Genomic DNA, 11,496 nt, shown 5'->3' with positions numbered 1-11,496 from the left:
AGAAACTATAATTATAATTAGATAATATAATTTAGCTTACATATGCTTACTAAAAACATAAAAAAAAACAAAATTGAAGAACATCACGAACGAACGAAAAGTCCAATAAAAAATTTAAATACAGTGGTAAGGTTTGGGTGGCCACGAGCGTAAGTCCTTGGTTCACCGATTGATACCAGTTGCAGTGTCGACAGAAATGACGAAGTACCAAAGAGATCAGTCGCCGCTGTAATTAACCAAAGTCAAGGTATGTGGATTTACCGACGAAGATTCTCCTGGTCCAACACCTTTCATACCCCTCTTAAAAATGTTTCTTCTGATGCACGACTCATCACATCAACTGCGAGCACAGAAAGTTTTGCCATCATGGCTTAGTTCAGCGAAAGAAACCAGGAAACGTTAAGAAAGAAGTAAAACAAACATTAAAAAACAAACTGAAAAAAAAAATCATTTGAGATAAAAGCGAAATAAAACCTCCTTGTAATAACTGCCAGGATGAATATTCAAAACAGTTTAACGAGGATAACAGAAAAGAAATATTTTTCTCATATTAGGCTCTTGATGGTATTAACAAAAAAAAAGCAATTTCTTATTAATTGTAAGCAAATCGTGGAGTCTAGATACTGGAACCTGATCGAAGAGGAAAACACTTTAAACACAAAAAGTAGATGAGAACATGACATTACGCGAGAAGTAAAATTTATAGTGTCCCATAAAGACTTTTTCGACTTGAAAATATTAATGAATGACATATGCAGGTCCTCTCAATATGGGACAAATTGAACTGTCTGAATTGAAAATAAAAAGTTCAATGGGAGTCACGTAAATCTGTTTTTTTAAATTTTACCTTGAGGAATAATTCAGAAAAACAAATAAGCAAAATAACCAATAACTGACTTAACCAAAGCTTATTATTCTAAAATTGGGAATCCTAATAATGAAAGCGAAGATCTTAAGGGGTTCTAYATAGATAGAAGGCCGGAAAAAGTGAATTTGTTATGAGTTGTTGTGAGAAAACTTTTTAATTTATTGATCCAAAAATTTGTACATTGTTTAACTGTATTTTAAGACTTAGTAAAAATATTTATTTTCAACGGAACTACAGCTGATCTCCGGGAGCTCCACTATATCTCTGATTTCGTTAAAGTAATGACAATTCTGGTAATTAATTGGTGGAATAAGTAAGATAAATCTTTTTGACAAAATAGCGGTTTTTCAAAAAATAATCGACTTTTGACCAAAATTGGTTAATAAAAAATATTTATCGGTGTGAAAAGCTCCTCCATTAATTACTAAAAAATATACTTATAAATACATGTATTTCAGAAGCCCGTTTCGAGTAATGCTTGTCACTGACTTTGAAAATACCACTTTGCGTTGCGTAAAACACGCTTAAAGCTTGTACTTGTACTTCCAAGCACTCTGAAAGGCTTTTTCCAATTTGAATGTAACTTCGAGAGTATTTACCGCAACGATATGAAATTCTGTGTGTATTTGTATGTTCATTAAGAAAATAAACGGCGTTTTGAAAAACTACGCTACTCCTGTAGCATTTCATTTTTCTCTTGCTACCGCTCTCACTTTGTCGGGAAGTGACCATACACGATACAAATGTGCGTTCGATCGATATGTGTGCGATTGCGGTTTACTCATGTATGGGCTTATTCTCATACCGATTCATGTTCGCGAAAATATTTAATTTTTTACGATAGGTGTGCACGACTAATTCTGATTTTCTACTCTGCTCTATTTTTAAATCACTGTGATTTTATATTGCTATTGCGATCGCAATTAAGTCGACGTTCAAATGGAGTTCTTCGGTTGTTATTGTTGTAGTGGCAGATTCTTCCGATTTGACAGTGTTTGACCGAATAAAAGTCCGGGTCCGTTCCAGTTACGTAGACTCGACTGTCGTGGGAACGACGGAAACYTTTTGTCGTTATTGGCGGCAAAATCTCTTTTGGGTTCTGTAATTCGAGTTAAGTTTTCAGCCTTTCGGTTCTTCTACCTGACACTTGTAGCGTATTGCATAGTTCATTTGTATGTTGGTATGATGGTTTCACAGATTTTTTACAAGGAATTACCATTAATGTGTTTGATCATTCGATTGTTTAAAATACCCCTTTTTAATATTTTCAAAGAAAACCTAATGACTAATGACCACTGTAGGATGTCTATTCTGTACATGTTTTTTTGTTAAAGATGTTAGAAATTTTTTATTTTCAAATATTGCATTTTGCATATATTTCATCTACCACTTCAAACATCTGCCATATTTCACTTTTTTTCCTCGATACATTTCCTGCCATTGACGAAAAGTAGCATATACGAATATATATGTATATACAATACCCTGAAGAAAGCTGCTCCTYTCTCCAATTTGCTATTGTGATCCCATGTACTGTATTATTAAAAAAAACACAGTTTCACAAGCTTATTCTGACCTGCTATCGCAATCGCAATTCACAGGTTCGAGCTGCTATCACAAATCACAGTTTCGAACTGCTATTCATAAAATGTAATCGCAGTTGCGATATGCGATTTTTCAATCACAGTGAAAAAATCACCATTATTGAAATATCGCTCATCTCTACTCTGCTCCGAGTTTTGTTAGGTAAAAAGCTATTGCTATGCTCTGGCGTAGCGGTAGCAAAAAATTGGGAGCAGTAGCAGAGCAGAGCTAATGAAAGCTTTCATGTGCTACAGCTCCCGCATGTGTTTGTTGTTTTTTTCGTTTTTTCTATTTTCTGTCATCTACAAATATATAGTATATAAAAGAAAGTCGTATTGGTTACACCATTTATAACTCAAGACCGCCTGAACCGATTTGGCTTAAAATTGGTGGGGAGATAGCTTAGAAGCAAGATAAGGACATACATAGGATACTTTTTATCTCTTTATGTTAAACTTCATTTATCATAAGAATTTGTTCAAAATCTATGTAAGAATCATTGAAAATTTTTGGTTATTCAAAAATAGAAACAAATAAGTAAAAATTTTCATATCCATGCATGCTTAGTATATTGGTTATACAGATTTTGCTTCTGAACCAGACAGTTTTCTTTTAGGACGAAAAAATTAATTGGGTTGCGTGAATTACTGAGCCGTTACGTGCCTGTGCCTAAGCGAATTTAAAAGATGCCAGTTAAGAAAACGTCCGTTCGCCTAAAACTTAACCTAACATCTTAAAATAGTGGGTATACAAAAAAGCGTAAAGTATATGTAGTTAAAATTAATCTCGAAAATTCATAGTAATTGAGTATTGTAATACATTTGTAATGTATGATGTTTTTGGCAATATAAAAATACAATTTAAAATATATTTTACAATTTATTAAATTATTATCAATTCACTTTATTAATATAATATATTTCTTAAAATATTTGATTTTAGATTTATAGTCACTTGACGCAGTGCCAAAATGATTTGCATAACATTTTTTGCTCAATTAATTCAACTATTATGACAAAAAACAGCAAAAAAAAAAGAAATAGAAAAAACAACAAACACATGCTGTAGCACATGAAATTTTCTCGCTACAGCTATACCCAGTGGGATAATGGTTCACCGCTTACATTTTTCTTTGAATAGTGCTCCGAAGAAAATTCTATGTAGAATTCTTCGATACTAGGTGAAGCATATAAGTCAAGTAAGTACATGAAAAACATTACAACAATAAATACAAGTTGATGAAATACAATTTATGAGTAAATATTTTCATTACTTCGTCAAATCGTGAAGTATTTGAGGAAAAGATTAACGAAAAATGTTGTTTAATTTTGTGTTTAAACATTAAATAAAGAAATAATATTAACTCTTGAAAAGGCATATGAGAAACTCGAAGCAGAGTAGAGCACATTGTTATGCAAAGGCTCTGCTGTGGCTCCCGACAAAGTGAGAGCGGCAGCGATAGCATAGCAATAATTCTAGAAATTTTGCTGCTACGGAGTAGTAAATGAAAACCCTGATATAAACACTTAACGGTTCTGTCAAGATTTCATACTAATTTGTAATCATATAACTTGGTTTAATTCTTTTTCCAATTAATTCTGTAGAATTATAGTTTTAGTTAGTTTGATAATGAAAAGTCCTATCACAAAATGTTTTACTTTTTTTCTTGGCAAAAACGACACATTTAACTTAAAACGCTTTAGTCCATTGTATTTAGTTTACGTACGCTCAACATTTTATCTTATATAGTACATCTTCTTCTCTTCTTAATTGGCGTAGACAACACTTACGCGATTATAGCCGTGTTAACAACAGCGCGCCAGTCGTTTCTTCTTTTCGTACGTGGCACCAATTGGATATTCTAAGCGTAGCCAGGTCCTTCTCCACGTGGTCCTTCCCACGGAGTGAGGGTCTTCCTCTTCCTCTTCTTCCCCCGGCGGGTACAGCGTCGAATACCTTCAGATCTGGAGTATTTTCGTCCATTCGGACAACATGTTAATGTCGTCACATATCACGTATAGCTCAACGTTCCATCGAATGAGATACTCGCCGTCGCGAACGCGCAAAGGACCATAAATCTTTCGCAGAACTTTTCTCTCGAAAACTCGCAACGTCCACTCATCAGCTGTTGTCATCGTCCAAGCCTCTGCACCATATAGCAGGACGGGAATTTTGAGTGACTTATAGAGTTTGGTTTTTTTATATAGTACATGCCAGTAACTTTTTCCATAAATTTATGGTGTTGTCCCATATTTGCTAAATAGGGACATTTCAAAACTCAGTTTTTTGTTTAAATATTAATAATTATTATTCAATAAACGTAAGGGGATTTTCTGCTTTTGCTAAATATGAGACAATTGAAAACTTTAAACCGCTCTTCATAAAAATCAATCTTTTGAGTTATGACACTATTCATGTACATAAGTGATATGTAAGTATATGTTCTTTAATAATGAAGTACAAGTAGTACCAGGCCCCAACTCCACTCACAACCGAAGCCAAAAATTCGTCAGCCTGCCTACCGAATTCAACCCTCGGGGCAGTCAGCCCCGATGTAACCGATTGAGTGAAACCATCAGTTTCAGGTACTGGTACGGGGAAGTCAGTCATCAATTCACCTAAGCTGTTACTTACATTGGCGTACTTGGAGCGAAGGCTACGGAACACAGGTTCTGCTTAAAGAGATGTTTACCGATGGTCTAAGCATCTCAGAAGAGGATTCTATAGGAGACCCAGACTCATGATCATTCCCTGATCTTTTCGGTTACTTGCTTGTTGTTCTCTACTGTCCAATTATAGGTCGATCACTACCACACTTTGATAAAACCTCCTACGCCATATAGGGCCCAATTTTGAAAAAGTGAGTGCGAATAAGCAGATGGTACCGCGCAGACTAACTTCCAAAGAAGGAGCGAAGCATCCACGACTCTGTCAACAGATTAACAAAAGTTAAATTTGCAATTGCCTTATTCAATGAACTCAGTGTCTTTGGATTTGGCAATAAGTAAACTTTTAATAGCAAACTCGGTAAATTCAATTCCGAGTCATATAAATATTGTAATATAAAAATAATAGTGATAGTTCCCCTCTATGCTATGCTGGACCGTTCAGCTAGTTCTGATCGGCGGAAGGCTGAGAATGTGTGAAGAATAGTGAGATCTTGGATCATTTGAGACTCGATATCTTCCATTGCATCCAGTCTTCCAACTTAAATAACATTGTGCAGCTGGGTGAAAAAATAATCAGATATTTTAACAAATTACTTGAGATGCAGAATAGGGCTAATCTTTTATGTATGTATATAAAAATGAACCGCAAAATGTGTTTTTAAGCGCATAACTCAAGAACGCCTGGACCAATTTGGCCAATTATTTTTTCTAAATGTTCGCTGAGGCTCAAAGATGGTTTTTACGATGAGAAAAATTCGAATAATAATTGCTGAGAAAATCTTGATGTAATTTTCAGAGGCTGTTCGCTGTGGATCGGGGAAAGTTTAAAAATAAAAAAACCCGAATGCTCCTCCTAAGGAATAGTCAGAAAATTGGACAACTCCAAAAAGTAACTTTTTTCATACACATTGTTTTTAAATTTCTTCGTTTTGGTTTTTAATTAAACACAACTGGAAATGATAAATATGCACTCTATCGGCGTCGCCCACCAGAAGACAATGGCAGAACACAGCACTCAATTTAGAAGAATGAATATCGAAGTTGACAACAAATGGATCGTGCTATATTCACCATTATTGTCTATTTCACATTCAAACATCATATAAGTGATTAGTATTGCAGTTTGGTGAAATCGATAAAATACGTTTGTAACTACGTCACCAAAGAAAGCACCATTGCGGTTATTGTTCTTGAACGTTGCGGTCGATATGTGAACTGCAATAAAGCGCTTTGCAGAATATTTACTTTTGCAATTCATGATCATTTTCCGACTGTTGTGCGTCCCAAAGACTGTATATTATCCCAGAGAATACAGTACAGCCAGTGGAATCACCGCAGGCAACAAAATTAACATTGACGAGTTTTTTCTTAACTTTCGTCAGTAATCCGTTTGCGAGAATATTGTACTATTCGGAACTGCCTTGATAGTATACATGGAATACATCATCCAAGAAATAGTTATGCAGAAAGGAAGGCCAACCAGTAGATGGACATCCAGGTGTGTTATCAACTATTGCATTAGAACGAATTTACACAATCTACAGAAAAAACAACGATCGCTTCTACATACCTTCGATTGCTATTGCCTAATGTACGTGATTCAACTTCATTTGAGTCATTGCGAATGATACGGTGTGTGCAAGGAGAAGCAAGCCAGCACTTACAATTGCTGGAATATGATAGTCACTGGAATCAAATGGGATACCAACAAAAATGACATTGCCGAAGACATATTATATATATTTATTTTATATCTGGGATTTAACAATTCACGAAAGATGAACTCATCTCGAATGTTTGGACTTTGGAAAAATTATCGTAACTACGAATCCTTAAGTGCACACGCAATGATAGCTGCCAAAAATACCGATGTTGTTGACTTAAACTAGAAGATTTAAAATCAAATTCCAATAAACTTGCGCTCATACAAATCGATCGATCATCTTGACAATGAAGGCGACGCTGAGAATTATCCAGTGGAATTTCTAAATTCTTTAGATAGGTTTGGTACGCCACCGCATCGTTTGCATCGTTATTATTCTTCGCCATCTTCATGCGTCGAAACTGTGTAATGGAACCCGACTGATTGCGACACAGCTATCGAATACAAGGGGGTCGAATGCTTGATTATACGAATYCCTTTGAGTTCTAACGATTTACCATTTCAGTTCCAACGTATTCCGTTTCCAGTGAAAATTGAATTTGCAATTGTGTGGCATAAATTTTCACACGGCCAGATATACGCGGCGTGGTCACGAGTTGGAAAATAATTTTTCTTGTACACCAGAACAGAAACCAAAAAATGTTGTTTATCAAGATGCTTTACATTAAAAAAAAAGAAATTAAATGATAAATTCAACTTTGTTTTCATTTCAAAACACATAATTTCATGCAGGACAACGGCTGCGGGGTCAGCTAGTAAATTATAGATATATGTTTAATTACGTTAACAAAAATTTGTGTTCTCTTTTGACTGCGTTACCTTTGACATATATGGATAAAATTTATACTGTCAAAAAGGAAACGTGTACCTTCTTCCATGAATTTTCGGACAAATGTTTTTAAATAACACTTATCGTYTATGTTCATATAAAGTTGAAAACGATTACATATTATATCACTCAGATATTACATTAGAGATCGTGTGTTCATAGTTTCCTACTGCAATCTACATTCAACCTTCTCATATATAAATACTATATATAAAACTGAACAACTAAAGAGCAAGATATTTTGAGTTTTTTAGGTTAGTCACACAAATAATCGACAGAGCTAGAACACAAAAAGTAGATAATGAGTATTTTACGAAAAATTTATGAATTATAATTTTTAAGTTATTTAATTATAATTTTTAAGTTATTTAAAAATTATAGAAGTTTTAAATTCGATTAAATAAAAAGGATTGGTCGGCACCATGGATTCGGCTAGGGTATTATCATAACATCTCAATCGATTTTTGTGCAAAATTTTCACAATATATGTATGTATATCACATTTTAGTACTCACATTCTCTTGCTTTTCATATTGGGAAAAGTGTTCTTCAAACAGAAGATCGGCTAAACTTGGTATAAGTAAGACACCAACTCTGTTGTGCATTGACCACTGGTGTACTCGGCGTGGTTGAGACGGTACCATCATACGGTGTGCAACTAATGTCATTTTCAAACGTTTATATAATTTTGTCTTTTGTACTTCTTATTTTAAATTATATTTCCAAAATTATGTAAAATTTATAAACAGCAAAATATCAGCTTCTTTAATAGTATAATGTGTGCATCATTACTGCACCAAGAATTTCACTATACTAATGAATGCTGCATGAGGTAAAGTAAGTAGAGTAATATATACATTAATAGCCAGACTTATACTTTCTGATGATTTGTCCACATTGTTTACATTATAAAATATCTGGGACAATTGTTTTCCAGTCATTTGATAAATTTAGTACACTTAGTTACAAAGGTTTTTATTATTAACTTGGCTACTCTTAAATCAACGTACGCTTATAACCAATTTAATTTCGACGGTGAACAGAATTTTTTCATTTGTTTGGTGTATGGTATGTACCCACATAAATGTATATTAGAACATATGTTCATATGTACGTATAATACTATTACATTTATTGTGTTTATTCACAGACATTGAGTTATTTATTAATTTATAAGTGTTATTACTGCTAGAAAGTAATGACATACATATTTCTGTAATACTACTATATATAACTACACTACCACCACTATTGCACATAGTAGGGTGTTCGGCTTTTATTTTAACCATTAAAATTTATTTGTATGTATTAAGTTAATGTAAGTAGCTCTATAAGTGTCTGGAAGTATAAATTATAAGTATACATTTACAAAATACTAGATATCCATGTAATACAAACCTCATATTTTTATGTTGTATGGAACAGTAAGTCATTTTTATTTTTATGTAACATGAGTTTTTAACTATGTTGTTTTTTTTATCTTTTGTCTAAAGATTAGATTGAAAATAATAAAGTCGTGCGAGAAGTAATTTTATAAAGCAAAGCTCACGTACTTATTTTTGAACTAAATCCCTAAATGTGCACCCATTATCTGCTTAAAAATTAATTATTCTTGATAAGTATGCATACACATCATATTATTAAATCACAAAAGAACTTTGCGGTGCAAATTTGGAAACAAATAAACCAATAAATTAAAATAATCAAATTTAGTTTACATAACCGTTTTGAGTTACCGCGAATAACTTGAATTGTTGCAAAATTAATATAAATGCTCCGTTGTTAACAAGTTCTTGAATATCTCATTGGACACATTTACACATCATTTAATTGAAGGAATAAAAAGTTCTGCATTCGCGACTTGCAGAAGCTTTACCTCATTTAAAGAGTTAGAAACGAAATAATATTATATCATATCTTTCACTAGAGTAAAAACTTTTTAAAAAGATTCGAGCGAGTTATGGTTTTGGAATAAAAAAAAAACTTCTGCCTTTTTTGCACAACCGCATTTATTAAACTGAATCTTAAGACTGACCTACTTGACATTCCTTGTTAGCTTTCTTACTCCTAAGCATAGGGCTAGCTGTACTAGCATTATTTGTTAGTGCGCTTAATTCTAATATTAAGATTAACTGTATGGACATTCTTTGAATGTACGTTTATAGTTGAGATGGCGTTCACATAACAGGAATACGCTCACTCTCAACTCAACTTAGCTGAATTTGGAAAATATATAAATATATGTTATTACGATATTATTATGCTAGTGCGATATTAAGAATTTACTATATGCATATAAGTATATAATTACTACATGCGGTCACACAGCAGCAAGCAGCGATAGTCAGTGGTAAGTGCAGTAGTTAGTTTTTGTAGACATTGCGTTGAAAAGGTAACACACCAATCGGTGTGTTACCAGTGCACGCAATGGCTCTGCCTTATATACAGCGTAATTGGGTATTTTGTTAGGGTTCGCAGGCATTGCAATGAATATNACCAATCGGTGTGTTACCAGTGCACGCAATGGCTCTGCCTTATATACAGCGTAATTGGGTATTTTGTTAGGGTTCGCAGGCATTGCAATGAATATGTATTACACCAAATCGGTGTAATACCAGTGCTCACAATGACTCTGCCTTATAACTTAATCGATGTGTTAGTTTTCGCAGTTGCATTTCGCAGACGATATAACACCAACTCGGTGGGAGTCGACTGTAGTCTCAGTTGCGTTGCGATACAGCAATATCACAGCTGCACTGCAATGAGCAACGTCACTACCGCAGCTTGCACACCAGTGCACCGTTAATATATCAGTCACAGCTGCGCTGCCTCGAACAGAGTCACTACCGCAGAGAGTTGCTAACCGTAGGTCAACGCGTTCGGTTGACGTGTTAATATTTTTACAATTCTCCCTCGCAGGGGATCCATAGAATACTACACTGTACCGTACAGTCAACACCGTGTCTGGGAGTGACTACTCCTCACCAGAATATAGAAGGAGCACCACCTTACCGTAATTACCGTACCCACTTCGACAAGAACCAACGCCTGGCACACCAAATCCAATCGATTCCACCTGACTCGCCATATAAATATAAGCTGGTCTGGCTGTCCATATAAGGGGTGTGGATACATCTATTACAAAAAGTAAATATTCTTTGCTAAGGGTTCGTGGGTCCCACGGCTGACCTTRGAGCGGCTGAGCATACCTCAGCTATGGACGAAACCCCATTACACATGTTTAGATTATGGGAATGGATTCGAGATTCTCCTGAATTTCGTTACAAGAATATATAATTATTTTATTAAATTTTAATTAATTCAGTAGTATAAGATAAGTTCTTTTTTTTATAAATGTGTAATGTGCAAACATTTTTAATTTGGTGTTTTAAGTATGATTTTAATAGCTTAGGGTATCTATGTATGTATAGTGCTTAAACAAAAGAAACTTTGTTTTATATTAACATTAAATTATAATAGGTAATTACGACAGGTGTTTTATATTTTTGCAATTTTATTTTCAACAATGGTAAGTATATATTTATTAAAATTGAGACGATCGATGGGAATATAGGTTATATATATTCGCAATTAAAAAAAGTATATTTTGTTTTTTATTTTCTTTTTAAAAGTTATATATTGTACTTTAGGTTGAAGGGGACAGATTTTTGTTTTACAATGGGTTAATTGCTGTTAGAGTTTCTGTCTTCATTGTTGTCATTTGTAAATTTAAAAGCACGTTCAATATTTAGGGTATGTACGTTTTATAGATTTCTTTTAATAAATTTTGTTTCCTCTTTGTGTCTAACGCTTTTGTAATTTCGAATAAAGAGGGCTTTGTTCTAGGTAATTTTCCTTTCTTATATTATGTTTAGAAATGATC

At 33.9% G+C, this 11,496-nt stretch overlaps 1 long non-coding RNA gene across 2 annotated transcripts in view; it reads left to right on the top strand.

Annotated features, from left to right (window-relative positions):
- Positions 1–10,922, top strand: part of LOC108972790 — a 12,179-nt gene extending 1,257 nt beyond the window's left edge. Inside the window, exons 1-3 of one of the 2 annotated variants that reach the window (XR_001993662.1) lie at positions 2,996–3,193; positions 3,395–3,650; positions 10,533–10,922. This is a non-coding gene — a long non-coding RNA (uncharacterized LOC108972790). Of the gene's footprint in view, positions 1–2,995; positions 3,194–3,394; positions 3,651–10,532 lie in introns of those variants that run through there. The other variant, XR_001993663.1, reaches the window with a different exon arrangement.
- The last annotated feature ends 574 nt before the right edge of the window (positions 10,923–11,496 follow it).

The sequence above is a fragment of the Bactrocera latifrons genome, unplaced genomic scaffold, assembly GCF_001853355.1.
Source record: "Bactrocera latifrons isolate USDA-ARS-PBARC rearing strain unplaced genomic scaffold, ASM185335v1 scaffold_423, whole genome shotgun sequence".
Classification (NCBI taxonomy): domain Eukaryota; kingdom Metazoa; phylum Arthropoda; class Insecta; order Diptera; family Tephritidae; genus Bactrocera; species Bactrocera latifrons.
This window is presented reverse-complemented; position numbering and strand designations above follow the sequence as displayed.